Source organism: Bombina bombina, chromosome 1, assembly GCF_027579735.1.
Source record: "Bombina bombina isolate aBomBom1 chromosome 1, aBomBom1.pri, whole genome shotgun sequence".
NCBI classification, from domain to species: domain Eukaryota; kingdom Metazoa; phylum Chordata; class Amphibia; order Anura; family Bombinatoridae; genus Bombina; species Bombina bombina.
In genome coordinates, this window is record NC_069499.1 from 1,360,386,551 (window position 1) to 1,360,402,335 (window position 15,785).

Consider the following 15,785-nt stretch of genomic DNA (forward strand, 5'->3'; position numbering starts at 1 on the left):
GCCAACACAAACAGATAGAAAACATTATAAAGAAACACTGGCATCTTGCAAAAAGTGACCCTATCCTTGGAAAAAGATTAAAACAACATCCAGATATTATATTTCGAAAAGCTACCAGTCTGAAAAATATCCTAGCACCTAGCGAGTACAAACAACAAAAAAAACCACACTACCCAACGAGACCTTAATAATGAAACCATATCTGGTTTTTTCCCATGCCATGAGTGTAAATCTTGTAAACACAGTACCAAATCTAAATCAGTCAGGTCAACTGTGACAAATAAAGAAGTAAAAATAAATGACATTATCAGATGCACGGATAACAATATCATATATCTAATAGAATGCACTTGCAAACTTCAATACTTAGGCCAAACAAGTAGAAAGTTGAAGGATAGGATGAGAGAACACATCCTAAGTATTGAAAAAGAAAGAGATAACACAAAATTATACGCACACTTCAAAACATGCCATAAAGGAAACCCAAATGAAATGTTATTTTGGGGCATTAGAAAGATTAAACCAGACAGCAGAGGAGGCAATCTAGGGAAAAAACTTTTACACCAAGAAGCCAAATTAATATTCGAAATGGGTACTCTACACCCAAAAGGTCTAAACAGTGAAATGGACTTAAACGCCATCCTGTAGTACACCCCAAACCAAATTATCTATGGACTTTAATCACATCCGTATTACGCAATAGTCATATATTAAACACATCAAGGAATAATCATATTCAAGATGTCTAACAATTTATTAGACACACGAAATAATATAAAAGACACTTCCAAACATTCCAGACGCAAAGTCAAAGATGTACTAGTTCATTGCTATACGTTCCAATACTCCAAACCAGTTCATCGCTATACGTTCCAATACTCCAAACCTGGAGTTAATGATGTACCAATTTCACAATTGAACAACATTTTTAGTTAGGGATACATATATGTTAGAGTCCGTCAACTAAGTATAAAAAGTCACATATTTGAAATTTTAGGTGCTGTAACTTCTGACCACAAATTCATGATTTGTAAAATCTGCATAAGTTAATAAAATAACAATCTACACCATAGAATAATTGGTCGATCCATAACTACAATCCTAAATCAATTTTCAAAATACTAAATATCGTATTTAAATTTGACCCATAATTTTACCTTTAAATTTTACCCAAAGTCAAAGTTTATGCCAATAATGATTTTTTACGCCTCAACACAAACTAGCGCATATCCAGAAATATCTAGGGTACGCATTAACACACTTCAGTGTGCACAACAATAAATGAATTTTCACATACCACAAAGTATAAATCTCTGAAAAACGTGTCTGTATGAAAAATATCCCAAAATCCAATCTTGATATATGTTTAATAACATACTCCTTATAGCCAAGTTGCAATATCGTGCACAATAAGAAATGAAGATCCACAAATGATAAAGTACAAATATCTGAAAAGTATGTATGTAAGATAATTTACCCAGAATCAATTCCTAATGATTGTTAAAATCATCGAATTCACCAACTGACTAGAAGTGAAAATTACAATAATATCTTACTGGGAGTTTAACAGTTAACCGAAACAGGTATAAATAGCTGGCCAATCTACTCATCAGGTATCTTGAGAAAGGCTTTGAAGCCGAAACGCGTTGATACCCGATCACCCTCACACGGATTTGCAGGACACAAGAGCAGCGCTTCCATCCAAAACATCAAAGAACATAGCCGGACCGGTCACTGACCGGCAGTAAACGGAGGCAGAAGAACAAACAACTGAAGCGGCAAGGATTTCACACCTCACGGACAAAGTATCAGGAACCAACATCCTTTAAAGAGCTAAATCGGTCACCGACCGACAACATATTAAGCGGTCACGGGAACCGCAGGAAACATTCTCACGTCAGTGTGAATCACCACGAAGAGTCACTGACCGACAACATATTAAGCGGTCACGGGAACCGCAGGAAACATTCTTACGTCAGTGTGAATCACCACAAAGAGTAACATCATCCTTTTTTACTGCAGGTTGAACTTAGACTGCAACAAGTCATCACAGCGGCATATATTTAACCGCTAGAACGTTCTAACATCACGACTCACCTAGCAAACCCAGTCACTAAAGGGAATCAAACAGCGGCATATATTTAACCGCAGTATTCTCCAACGTAAATAGTGTCATCAGACGGATACACTAAAGGGAATCAAACAGCGGCATATATTTAACCGCAGTATTCTCCAACGTACAAAGTGTCATCAGACGGATACACTTAAAGGTACTTTAAAGCGTAATTAATACAGCACTATCAGCACTAATATAATATAGTGAACCATCACGTATACCCGGCCTAAACTGTAAGGTTAAAGCGTTTTAAAAACCCGGACTATTAGAAGTAGACTGAATGTCAATAACACTGTAACTCACTGTGGCAAAAAGTAACTCCAATGTATTAATATCTTTTTATCATTTTACTTATCATCATTCTATGTACTTAATACTTTAAAGTATTTTATATTTCTTTTAAAATCCACGTATCCTCTGACACCGGTGTCAATATTGTGTAAAGTGTATACATATATTTATTTTAAGACTGAATAAATTTGTTTTATAATCAACAGCATATTGGCATTTATTTTATGTAAGGAGTATATTATTAATACATAGTCACAGAAATAGAAAACTCGACACTAGTAGCATTTATAACGTAGCATTTAGGCTAAATAGAATTCACAGCGATACTTACATAATCAAAAATATAAAGATATTTACAAACAACATTAGGATAGTAACACGTCGTTACAGGGAATCAGCATTTATTTGCGCCACCTACCCTCACCTCAGCTCACTTCATTGCACCAGTTTGGTCTAGCTACTGCTCCACGAATCTTTACAAAGGTTCTAGGGGCTCTCCTGGCCGTCATCAGAACCTAAGGTATAGCAGTAGCTCCGTACTTGGACTACATTCAGGTTCAAGCATTATCTTTTCGTCTAGCGGCGGACCATTCGTTATCTCTTCTTCGATCTCATGGGTGGAAGATAAACTTAGAAAAGAGTTTTCTTATTCCAAGCACCAGGTAGAATTCCTGGGTACTATATTAGACTCGATTTCCATGAGGATATTTCTAACCGACCAGAGACGTTGCAAGCTAGCTTTGGCATGTCTTGCCCTCCGGACCTCCTTAAGGTCATCTGTGGCTCAGTGTATGGAGGTAATTGGTCTCATGGTGTCCAGCATGGACATTGCCTTTGCCAGGTTCCGCCTCAGACCATTACACCTATGCATGCTGAGACAGTGGAACTGTGATCATTCAGGTCTGTCTAAACAGATCTCCCTGCCGATCAAGAGAATCGCTCTCTTGGTGGCTCTGTCCAGATCATTTGTCCCGAGGGACATCCTTTCTAAGACCATCCTGGGAGAAGGATGGGGAGCTGTTTGGGGTGCCAAGAAGGCACAGGGCCTGTGGTCTCAGGAGAAACGCTCCCTCCCAATCAACATTCTGGAACTTCAAGCAATCTACAATGCTCTGAAGGCTCGGCCTCTTCTGGGTTCATCCTGGTTTATCAGATTTCAATCAGACAATATAACCTTAATGGCTTACATCAATCATCAGGGTGGAACGAGAAGCTTCCTAGCAATGAGGGAAGTATCTCGGATTCTGGAGTGGGTGGAGGCCCACAACTGTTCGCTGTGAGCAATCCACATTCCGGGTGTGGAGAACTGGGAAGAAGACTTTCTCAGCAGACAATCCTTTCATCCGGAGGAATGGCCTCTCCATCTAAAGGTGGTTGCGGAGATATGCAACATGTGGGGGATGCCGGAGATAGATCTCATGGCATCTCGTCTCAATGCCAAACTACCCAGATATGGGTCGAGGTTCAGGGATCCTCAGGCGGAGCTAATAGATGCATTAGCAGTGCCTTGGAGGTTCAATCTAATCTACCTTTTTCTGCCGTTACCACTCCTTCCTCAGGTAGTGGCCCGCATCAAGCAGGAGCAGGCTTCAGTAATACTGATTGCTCCATAGTGGCCGCAAAGGACGTGGTTTGTGGATCTAGTGAGGACGTCATCTTCTCTTCCATGGAAGTTACCTTATCGCAGGGATCTGCTGGAACAAGGTCCTTTTGTTCATCAAAATCTAGATTCTCTGAGGCTAACTGCGTGGAGATTGAACGCTTAGTCCTTGCCAAGAGAGGGTTTTCTGAGAGAGTTATTGATACTCATTTAAGCTCGTAAGCCGGTTACTCGTCACATCTATCATAAGGTGTGGAGAATCTACTTATTCTGGTGTGAAGACCGTGGATTTCCCTGACATAGAGTTAAGGTTGCCAGGATTCTATTGTTTCTCCAGGATGGACTGGAGAAGGGTCTTTAGGACAGTTCCCTGAGGGTACAAATTTCGGCCTTGTCTGTTTCACTGCACAAGAGGGTCTCTGAGCTTCCAGATGTTCAGTCTTTTGTTAAGGCTCTGATTAGGATTAGACCTGTGTTCAGATCTTTGGCTCCTCCTTGGAGTCAGAATCTGGTTCTTAAGGTTTTGCAACTGACTCCGTTTGAGCCTATGCTTGAAATTGACATTAAGTTGTTGTCCTGGAAGGTTATTTTTCTACTGGCTATTGCTTCTGCGCGCAGAGTATCTGAGATTGTCGCCTTGCAATGTGAGCCTCCTTATCTGGTGTTCCATTCGGATAAGGCTGTCTTCCGTACTAAATTAGGGTTTCTCCCTAAGGTCGTGTCAGACCGCAACATCAATCAAGAGATTGTGGTCAATTCTTTGTGTCCTAATCCTCATTCTTCGAAGGAACGTTTACTTCATAATTTGGACGTAGTTTGTGCTTTAAAGTTTTATCTTCAGGCTACTAAGGATTATAGACAAACTTCTTCCTTGTTTGTTGCCTATTCTGGGAAGCGTAAGGGTCTAAAGGTCTCTTTGACTTCCTTATCTTTTTGGTTGAGGAGTCTTATCCGCTTAGCTTATGAGACAGTGGGACATACACCTCCTCAGAGAATTATGGCTCATTCTACTAGAGCAGTGGCTTCCTCTTGGGATTTTAAGAACGAGGCCTCTATGGATCAGATTTGTAAGGCAGCTACCTGATCCTCCTTACACACTTTTTCTAAATTTTACAAGTTTGATTTTTTTGCTTCAGCTGAAGCAGCCTTTGGGAGAAATGTTTTGCAGGCCATGGTGCCCTCAGATTAGGGTCCGCCTCTCTTTTTGTCCCTCCCGTTTTCATTCAGTGTTCTCTAGAGCTTGGGTATTAGTTTCCCAATAGTAAGGAATGAAGCTGTGGACTCTCCTTATATTAAGAAGGAAAACATAAATTATGCTTACCAGATAATTTTAATTTCCTTCTGTATAATGAGTCCATGGCCCCCGCCGTGTTCTCCGATGGGTGGCCCCCTAAATTTATATTTATCTTCTGGCACCATTTTATACTCTATTTCTCCTACTGTTCCTTGTTCCCTTGACAGAATGACTGGGGGATGGGGGAAGTGGGAGAGGTATTTAAGCCTTTGGCTGGGGTGTCTTTGCCTCCTTCTGGTGGCCAGGTTCAGTATTTCCCAACAGTAAGGAATGAAGCAGTGGACTTTTCTTATACAGAAGGAAATGAAATAACCTGGTTAGCATAATTTATGTTTTTGCCATTAGCGTGTTTGCTGAGAGTACCAGGGCTGTAACTAAAGGGGGTTTTGCGCAGTTGGGATGGAGCAAGAGTGTCTAGTGCAGAGGAGAGGGTTTTAGAGGGTTTTGTTTGTGGGCTGCAGGTTATTGTGGAAGTGTGAGGGATATGTTGAATTAGTTAGGAAAATTGGAGTGGATCCCCAATGTGTAGTTTTCTGCAGGTGCGGGATGCAGAAGTAGGTTTAGCTGATGCATTAAGATTATAGATGAGCAGGTGAAGGTCTGAAATGGGAAAGGGCGACAGGTCAGGTCAGATATAGAGCAAAGTTAGGAAAATATCAGGTCAATATAGTGTCCGTAACAGTGAGTAGGGATTCAGAGACAGTATTGAAGCGTAGAGACAGGTTAGTTTATGCAGAATTTTGTAGACATAGCCCAAAGTTATATATATGTAGCGTGGAGAGCGGTTAGCTTTTTAGCAACAAACAATATAGATAATCCAAGTACATCTGAATATAATGCGGTTCAGGTTTAAGCAGGATAGTTCAGTTAACAACAATTCTATACAACCTGATTCCTTAGAGTGTCCAGAGGAGCGGTAAGTGTCCTGGGCAGTTCAGTGGAGCGGTAGCTGTCTCGGGCTACAGCTGATGACGTCAGCGGTAGCAAACAGTGTGCTCCGTGAGAGAGTTAGGAGCTGCGGTTTAGAAGTGCTGTTTGTAACAGCTTGCATGTCCGGCAGGAAAGGTTCCTAAGAGGAAGCTGAGAAGTGGTTTCAATACCACAAGAGCGGCGAGGTGAGTTCAGTGCTAAACAATTCAGACTTGCTTTACACAGAACAGAAAGATTAACCTAGCAATGAGGAAAGGAAAGGGTGGAGTTTAAATAGGCTGCATAGGATGAACAAGTGATCCTTAAAGGAACAGAGAGGAAAGTAACCCTGACAGAGTCCCCCCCCCAAGGAAACCACTGCAAGGTTTCAGGGCACAGGCCTATCAGGGTTATGCCGATGGAACAGCGAGACCAAACGAGATGCCGAGACATTGGCCGCAGGCTCCCAAGAATCCTCTGAAGCATCATAACCCAACCAGTGAACCAAATACTCCAGGCGACCATTCCTGAGTCCAGAGTCCACTTTGCTTTGCACCTCGTATTCAGTGTCTTCAAAAGAATCGGAAACCGGGGTCCCTTCAGGAGCAAGAGTGACCGAAGAATGACACGGTTTTATGAGGGATACATGGAAGGTGGGATGAATTTTATAAGAGTCTGGAAGCTTGAGGGTGACTGTGACAGGATTTGGAAGAGCGACAATATGAAATGGGCCAACAAAAAGTCTGACAAGTTTCTTGGATGGGAGATGAAGTTTGAGATTCTTTGTGGACAACCAGACCTTTTGTCCAATCTGATAATTAGGTTGTTGTTGATGGCGAAGATCATATTGACGCTTTTAGGATGCCTGAGCATGTTCAATGTTATCTTTTATAGTACTGAAGGCTCTCGAAATGTCGTTTACTGTGTCCACTGCTGGACAAGAGGTAAGAACCCTAAGAAGCAAATGACTTCTAGGGTGGATACCATTATTAATGTAGAAGGGGCTAAATTTAGTCGAGGCATTGGGAGTATTGTTGTAAGCGAATTCTGCGAGGGGGAGAAAAGAGTACCAGGTCTCCTGATGTTGTGAACAGTAGCATCGGAGATATTGTTCTAGCCACTGGTTCGTTCTCTCCGTTTGTCCATTACATTGCGGGTGATAGGATGTGGTCAATTTTTGGGTGATTCGTAAGGCAACACAGAATTCTTTCCAGAACCTGGAAGTGAACTGGGACCCTCTGTCCGTCAGGATACTGGTGGGTATCCCATGAAGTCGGATGATTTCTCTGATGAAAGTCTGAGCTGTAGTTGCTGCAGTCGGTACCGCTGGAAGTGGGATAAAATGTGCCATTTTGGAGAACATGTCCACAACAACCATAATACAGGTATGAGAAGTGGACATGGGGAGTTCGACAATAAAGTCGAGAGAGACATCAGTCCACGGTTTCGTAGGAACCGGATAGGGTTGAAGCAACCCAACAGGTTTTAGATGGGAAGGTTTGGAACTGGAACAAATGGAACACTCAGAGATATATCTCTTAACGTAAGTTTCCATGGACGGCCACCAGAATGATTGTTTGAGATTCAAGTACGTCTTATGGAATCCGAGATGTCCAGCCAGTGGAGAGTCATGGAGAGATTCTAGGATAGTAGAGCGTAGTTCCTCTGGAATATATAGTAGACCTTTGTGGTAGAATAGGCCATCAGAGGCCAATTGTAGTTCTGTGGTAGGCTTAGTGGAATCCTTTTCTTGAGCGGATCGAATGTTAATAGGACTTATGGTGAGGGAGGCCAATATATTCTCTTTTGGAATGATGGTTGAAGGCGGGTTCTCCGTGTCTGGTCTTTGGTGCAATCTTGACAAGGCATCTGCTTTGGCATTTTTGGAACCTGGCCTATAAGTTATGATGTAACGGAATCGGGAGAAGTACAGACTCCACCTGAGTTGTCTTGCAGACAGGGTCCTGTTGGTTTGTAGATACTGCAAATTCTTGTGATCAGTTAGAATAACCACAGGGAAGAGTGACCCCTCAAGGAGATGACGCCATTGGTCAAAATAACTTTTTATAGCAAGCAACTCCTTTTCTCCAACTGGATAGTTTGAGTTCAGCTGGAGTCATAACCCTTGAATAGTAGGCTACAGGGTGAATCGGTTCTTTGAAAGATTTCCTCTGTGATAGAACTGCGCCTAAAGCGAAGTCAGAGGCATCGACCTCCAAAATAAACTGTAAGTTAGTATCAGGGAACTGAAGAATAGGTGCAGTGGTAAATCGTTGCTTTAGGGTATCAAAGGCCTGTTGAGCAACCTGTGACCAGTGGAACTTGTTTTGTAATTTAGTTAAATCTGATAACGGTTTAGTTAAGGTGGCAAACTTATGGATGAATTTGCGGTAAAAATTGGCGAAACCAAGGAAACTTTGTATGTCCTTCTTATTCCTAGGGTTAGGCCAGTTTTTAATGCAAGAAACTTTGGTTTCTTCCATCTTAATTCCAGAGGAGGTTATTTGATAACCCAAGAAGGATACTTGTTTTGCATGAAATAAACACTTTTCAAGCTTGGCATACAGACTATGTGTGCGTAGACGAGTCAGGACTGTGGTTACATGTCGTATGTGTTCGTCCAAGGTTTGTGAATATATGAGAATATCATCAAGGTACACTACAATGTATACGTCCAAAATATCAAGAAATATATCATTGATAAAGTTTTGAAATGTAGCCGGCGCGTTGCAGAGACCGAATGGCATAACAGTATACTCGAATAACCTGTAACGGGTTCTGAATGCTGTTAGCCATTCATCGCCGGCACGAATTCTGACAAGGTTATAGGCCCCTCTTAGGTCCAATTTGGTGAAGACCTGGGCACCACGTAACCTCTCAATTAATTCTGGAATTAAGGGTAAAGGATATCTGTTTTTAATTGTTCTCTTATTGAGTTCCCTGTAGTCTATGATAGGTCTGAGTGATCCGTCTTTATTCTTAACAAAGAAAATACCAGCACCAGCTGGTGATGTGGAGGGTCTAATAAAACCCTTTTCCAAATTTTCATGTAAATATTCCTTTAGATGGTCTAACTCAGGTTTGGACAACGGAAATATGTGACCATATGGCACACTAGAACCAGGTAATAAGTCTATAGGGCAGTCATATGGTCTATGGGGTGGTAGAGATGTTGCGTCTTTCTTGCTAAAAACGTCAGTGAAGTTAGAGTAACAGTGTGGTAACATGGGGTCAGTTACTGTTGCTTAAAGTTGAGGTGTGTAGCAGTTACTAGTGCAATATGTGGAATCTAAAGCTACAGAGAAATCTGTCCAATTGAGTGTAGGTTGATGAATTTTCAGCCAGGAAATACCTAGAATGATAGGAAAGATAGGTGAGGTTATGACATTAAATGTTATAGTTTCAGTATGGCCAGTTTCTGTGACCATGAGGAGAGGTATGGTGTGTTCGTTTACAGGACCTGAGGAAAGAGGTGAACCATCAACTACATTAAAAGAAAGAGGTACAGATTTTGCTTCAACAGGAATTTTATTGGCCCTTACATATTCAAGGTCAACGAAGTTACCACATGCTCCTGTATCTATTAAGGCTTCAGTTTGGACCCTGTGTCGATGCCACTGTAGGGAGAGAGGTAAAAAAAAATAAGTGCTACTCTTATCTTTTAATAGGCGAAAAGGATAACTTTTAGGGGACCTACCAGCCTTTTGCTTTTGTAGTAATGGGCAAGCCTTAACCTCATGTTCTCTGGCAGCGCAATACATGCAGAGATTGAGGAGGCGTCTTCTATTTTTTTCTTGCTGGGACAAGGGTCCCTTGATGACTCCGATCTCCATTGGAACCTCGTGATCCTGTTCTTTATGTGCAAGAGTAGTTAGTGGTTTCCTAATGGAATTTGAGTATCCACCCCTCTCATGACGGCGTTCCCTGATCCTCCTATCGATTGTAATGGATATGGTGTATAGCTCCTCGAGAGTTGCTGGTATACCTATCCTGGAGAGCTCATCCTTTATGTCATCAGACAGGCCAATACGGAAATGGTTCTTTAAGGAAGGCTCATTCCATTGGGTATCCTTTGCATGGATCTTAAACTGAGAGATATATTCCTCAACAGGTTGTTTGTTCTGTTTTAAAGCTCTGATAGATGCTTCAGCAGAGCTTTGTTTGAAGGGGTCATCGTATAGGGATGACATCTCCTTCAGGAAATCATCTAGAGAGTTCAGTATGGGATCCTGACTCTCGTAATAAGTGTCAGCCCACGCACGGGGCTCTGCCCTAAGGAAGGAAATGATGGTCAGGACTTTTAGTCTGTCTTTTCTATAAGTGTTTGGCTTCAATTCAAAAAGCAAAAGACATGAATTTTTAAATTCTCTGAACAAGGTTCTGTTTCCTGAGAATTTCTCTGGGAGACTGACTTGTGGTTCAGGTAACAGTGTAGTGGGATTTGGTTTAGTATTATACAAATCTCTGAGAGATGTTTTTACAGTCTCATTGTCACTCTGCAGGTCTCTGATGTTTTGTGTGAGACTGTCTAAGTGTTGTGAGACATTGGAAAACTGATCTGCTATTTCTTCAGAGGACATTTTCCTTTTTTTAGGGCTAGGTTAATATGTCAGATACCTTTTATGTCAGGTATCTGTTATTTGTTTTATGCCTCTTATACTAGATACAGCAGTAAGATAGTAATATGTAAATTTGTAGGTGTGACACAGAGTTAAACACTGGATCGCCTAAGTGAATAACCTTGTGTGTTAATTTTGCCTTCAATACACAGCACACATAAATATGTATAGAATAAATGTGTAAGCAGTTAGAGGGCACAAGTAATATGACAATTTGGTATTCAGAGACAGTATTGAAGCATAGAGACAGGTTAGTTTATGCAGAATTTTGTAGACATAGCCCAAAGTTATATATATATATATGTAGCGTGGAGAGAGGTTAGCTTTTTAGCAACAAACAATATAGATAATCCAAGTACATCTGAATATAATGCGGTTCAGGTTTAAGCAGGATAGTTCAGTTAACAACAATTCTATACAACCTGATTCCTTAGAGTGTCCAGAGGAGCGGTAAGTGTCCTGGGCAGTTCAGTGGAGCGGTAGCTGTCTCGGGCTACAGCTGATGACGTCAGCGGTAGCAAACAGTGTGCTCCGTGAGAGAGTTAGGAGCTGCGGTTTAGAAGTGCTGTTTGTAACAGCTTGCATGTCCGGCAGGAAAGGTTCCTAAGAGGAAGCTGAGAAGTGGTTTCAATACCACAAGAGCGGCGAGGTGAGTTCAGTGCTAAACAATTCAGACTTGCTTTACACAGAACAGAAAGATTAACCTAGCAATGAGGAAAGGAAAGGGTGGAGTTTAAATAGGCTGCATAGGATGAACAAGTGATCCTTAAAGGAACAGAGAGGAAAGTAACCCTGACACTCTCACATACTGACTGCTTGTATGCAGGCATCTACTCCCTTCATAACACGGTAAGCAGCAGGTTTAATAGTTATGGCTTCTTCATCCTGATGTTCCACCAGAAATACGTATTGTAATAACCCACAGAGGTGACCATGTAGGTCCAAAAAAAAAAGGCAGATCTCATCACGATAAAATGCAGGAATATCTTGTATAGGGTTTGGGAAATAATTTGATTTTATATTAATTTAAAATAATAATAAATGGGATATAAGAACGTTAAAAATTCATGTAATAAATCAAGTTAAACTTGTATTTAAACTTAAATTTGGGTCGCATTAGCTCTGGCTAATAATGATATCGTTGGACAGTATGAATGTAACACACCTCACAAAAATAAAAACAAAAGCTGTTTGTTTCACCACTGGAACATGTGCATAATCGGTATAAAAGGAGGAACACACTGCAACACACAAAACATTTAAGAGATATTATACAAAAATAAACCTATTTTATTAGAGAAGTTATTTTTTGTCAAAGAGGTCCACTAGGGCACATGGGCAGTCAAACAGCATATTACCGTGCTACACACACACACACACACACATGTTCATGTACTACAACCATCAAATTCTAATATAATACATGAAAACATAATATAAAGCAAGCATCATCACTTTAATCATATATGCTGTTGTCTTATCAATTATCAAAGGTGCATAAGTACTGCATTTCCACTTATAAATAACTTCAGACTGAGTAGTGAGTAGGGTTGCCAGCTGTCCTTCAAAAAAATACTGGACAGCCAAAATGATAAGGTGGGGGAGTCGAAGCGTGGTAGGGTCTTGTTGCAGAGAAAAAGGCACACAAATTATATATATATATATATATATATATATATATATATATATATATATATATAGATAGATAGATAGATAGATAATATATATAAAATATATATATATTATATAGATAATAAATATATATTGTATGAATAGGTATATATATATATATATAGATAAATAGATAGATAATATATATAAAATATATATATATTATATAGATAATAAATATATATTGTATGAATAGGTATATATATATATATATATATATATATATATATATATATAAAATAAAATAAATAAATATGTATATAATTGTCTGGGTGATGGTGATGATATAATAACATTTATTTAAAAAGACTGAGAGTGACTGAGACATGCCTCATTGTTGTATTAATCATGTAACATTTAACTGAGTCTCACTCTCAGTCCCTGGCTGCTTCAATGGATTATGTTGATAAGGACTCAGTCACACTGTCTATTCCCTTCCCTTGGCTGGGCAGTGAACAGGCACACACTAATCTAATTTCTTGCTGGCTCAGAGTCAGACTCAGACAGCACTGTGCACAGCGGTCAGCTCAGTACTCAGTCCCTGCAGCATACAGACTGAGATGAGAGCGGGTCTTCTTGCTACAGTGTGTTGTGACGTCACGTGACCAGTGCGATCACGTGACGACATCCGACACAGCGCAGTCAGTGACAGAAGACCATTACAAGTTACACAGGCAGATCTCACAGATGGGTGGCAGGCAGGCAGCGCGCAGAGGGTCCGACCGCAACTCCGGCTCTGCACACTGTCAGGATGATGATAATATGATCTGATCAGCTGGACAGCTGAGCAGAGCCTGAGTTGGCACGGGCTGACAGAATTTATTAAAAAAAATTTTTAAAAAATTACCGTGTCTACCTAAGGCTATGTCCGGTATTTTAAAAATAAAATTACCGGGCAAAAGCCTGAAATACCGGACAGTCCGGTCTAATAACGGACACCTGGCAACCCTAGTGAGTGACACAGGGAGGCCAAAGTGGCAAACTAGTGCCAAAATAATGGCTTTATTGCCCCTTGGAAGACCAAATATGTTTTATTGAGGCAGATGAAAAACCTCTCCAATTATCTCTTATTAAAATTATTGGTTTGTTAAATTTGGAATTGAACAATGTTTGTAGCCATACCATTTGAAAATAATTCAACCCATTAAAAACAACAGGCTTCTATATTTTTGCTCAGTTTGTTCCTGGATTATTTGGGCTTATTTCAGATATTACATTTGGAACCTCCTCTTGTTTAACAAAAATTAGCAAATGCTTCATGAATTTATTTTTAAAATGTCCTGTGTAATAATTAAATTGATTTAAACACAAAACTGTATTTTCCATACAGCAAAAAAATAAATTACAATATACTTTATTTTGCTCCCTGTAATTAAAAGTGAAACCCAACAGCTGCAGGCAGGTCCGGCAGTGAGTCAGTGAGTGTGGATCAGGTGCGACACTGTGTGACTGTTTGTGGCACTTTACAGCTGAGTGGCAGTGGCACACAATTGGCAAAATCCGATCCATTGCTAATTTGCTGGCAATTACTTCCCCAGGGGTGAAGTGTGTTTAGAGACTGACTGGTGGTGTCAACAACTTGAGGCAGAGGAGGATGGTGAGTGCGCACTGGCTCTGGCACAGCCGCATAATTAACCACACAATTCATTTAAACAGACAGTCACTCTCTCACTCAGACTCAGTGTCTCAGTCAGTCAACTGTCACTGTTATATACACGATAGAGGCTGTCATGGTAGACTTTGCCTTGGGGCTGGGGCCCATGCCACTGCCAGTCTGTCAGCCAGTGAGGTGTATGTAGTACAGTACTTCACTTCTGTTTGTTTTTTTAATCTCTTTGCAGGCAGCAGGCCAGGGGTTAAAGTAAATTTTAGTTTGGGCAATGCTAGTGGGACAATAAAACAGCTATGTAAAAATGTTTGTAATTATGCTCCTATAACATGACATGCTTTCTACCTTGATGTAAAAATGAGTTATGTATAGACTCCATGTTGTTTTGTTGTTCATAGTATGTCAATCTGTCATATCATGTGGTGCAGTGTTGGGCTGCCTGGCAATACATATTGCACTCCACTTCCTAGTTAAAACATACTCTATAGAAAATTCCTAGCACCGGCCCTGGATATGATCATACACTTTACAAATAATAAATAAAATAGTGAATTGTTATGTAATGCTGCATAGCTAAATCTAATCTACAAAATTACCAGTACCTGAAAACCAATTGCATTGGGGGGTTTGGGGTGTCATGGCTGTTAAGGGCTCATGATTGAGATTTGAGAATGAGTTTAAGGGTTTTGGATCATGGTGAGTAAGGGGTGAATTTTTTAAGGAGCTATTGCACTGGAGGTCTCAAGTTTAATGGCTCTGTTTTAGTGCACTGCATAGGATTTAGACTTCGTTCTTTTACCTAGTGATTTAGCACATATTCTCCAAATTTTAATAGTGGGGGGGGGATAAGCCAGCCAGAATCTACACTTTCCTGCAGAATATGTAGGTCTGCTCTTATTTTGACTCTCATACATGCTTTGTAAATGCGTGCCCCCTCATGAAAAAAAAATGTCCCCCTATTTCATTCGTTCTGGAGCCGACCCTGGAAGATATGAGTGAAAGAAGTTTAGTGGCAGTAGGGGAAGATGGGTTGTCAATGGGAATGTTGAAGTCCCCAAGATTTAGCGTTGGCATATTCATAGAGAGAAAGTCAGGCGGCAAAGTTGTCAAGGAATTGTGAGGTTGTTCAAGGAGGGCAATCGATGACTTTCACTCTGAGAGCGGAGAGAACAGGCCAATGGAGTGGACTTCAAAGGAGGAAAAGGAGAGAGATGGAAGCTGAGGTAGGTGCAGGAGGAGGAGAGAAGGATCCCAACACCGCCACCATGTCTCTCAGCTTGCCTTGGGGTATGGCTAAAGTGGAGACCACCATGCATGAGAGCAGTAATGGAAACAGTGTCAGAAGAAGATAGCCAGGTTTTGGTAATTGCTAAAAGGGTGAAAGCATTAGAAACAAACAGGTAGTAAATGGTTGCAAGTTTGTTGTAGACAGAACAAGAGTTCCATAGTGAACAAGTGAAAGGAATGTGTACATTTAGACTGCATGGGATAGAAATGAGGTTATGTGTGTTGCTTTTATTAAAGGTTCTATAAGGAGTGCGTGATTGGGCAGTGTTTCTCAAATACCCCCAACCGGCCAGGTTTCATTATAGCTGAACTAGAGCTCAGGTGAAATAATCAGCTGATCAGTAGCCATGGTTACTAACCTGCTCTCACCCATCAACTTATTATTTCAC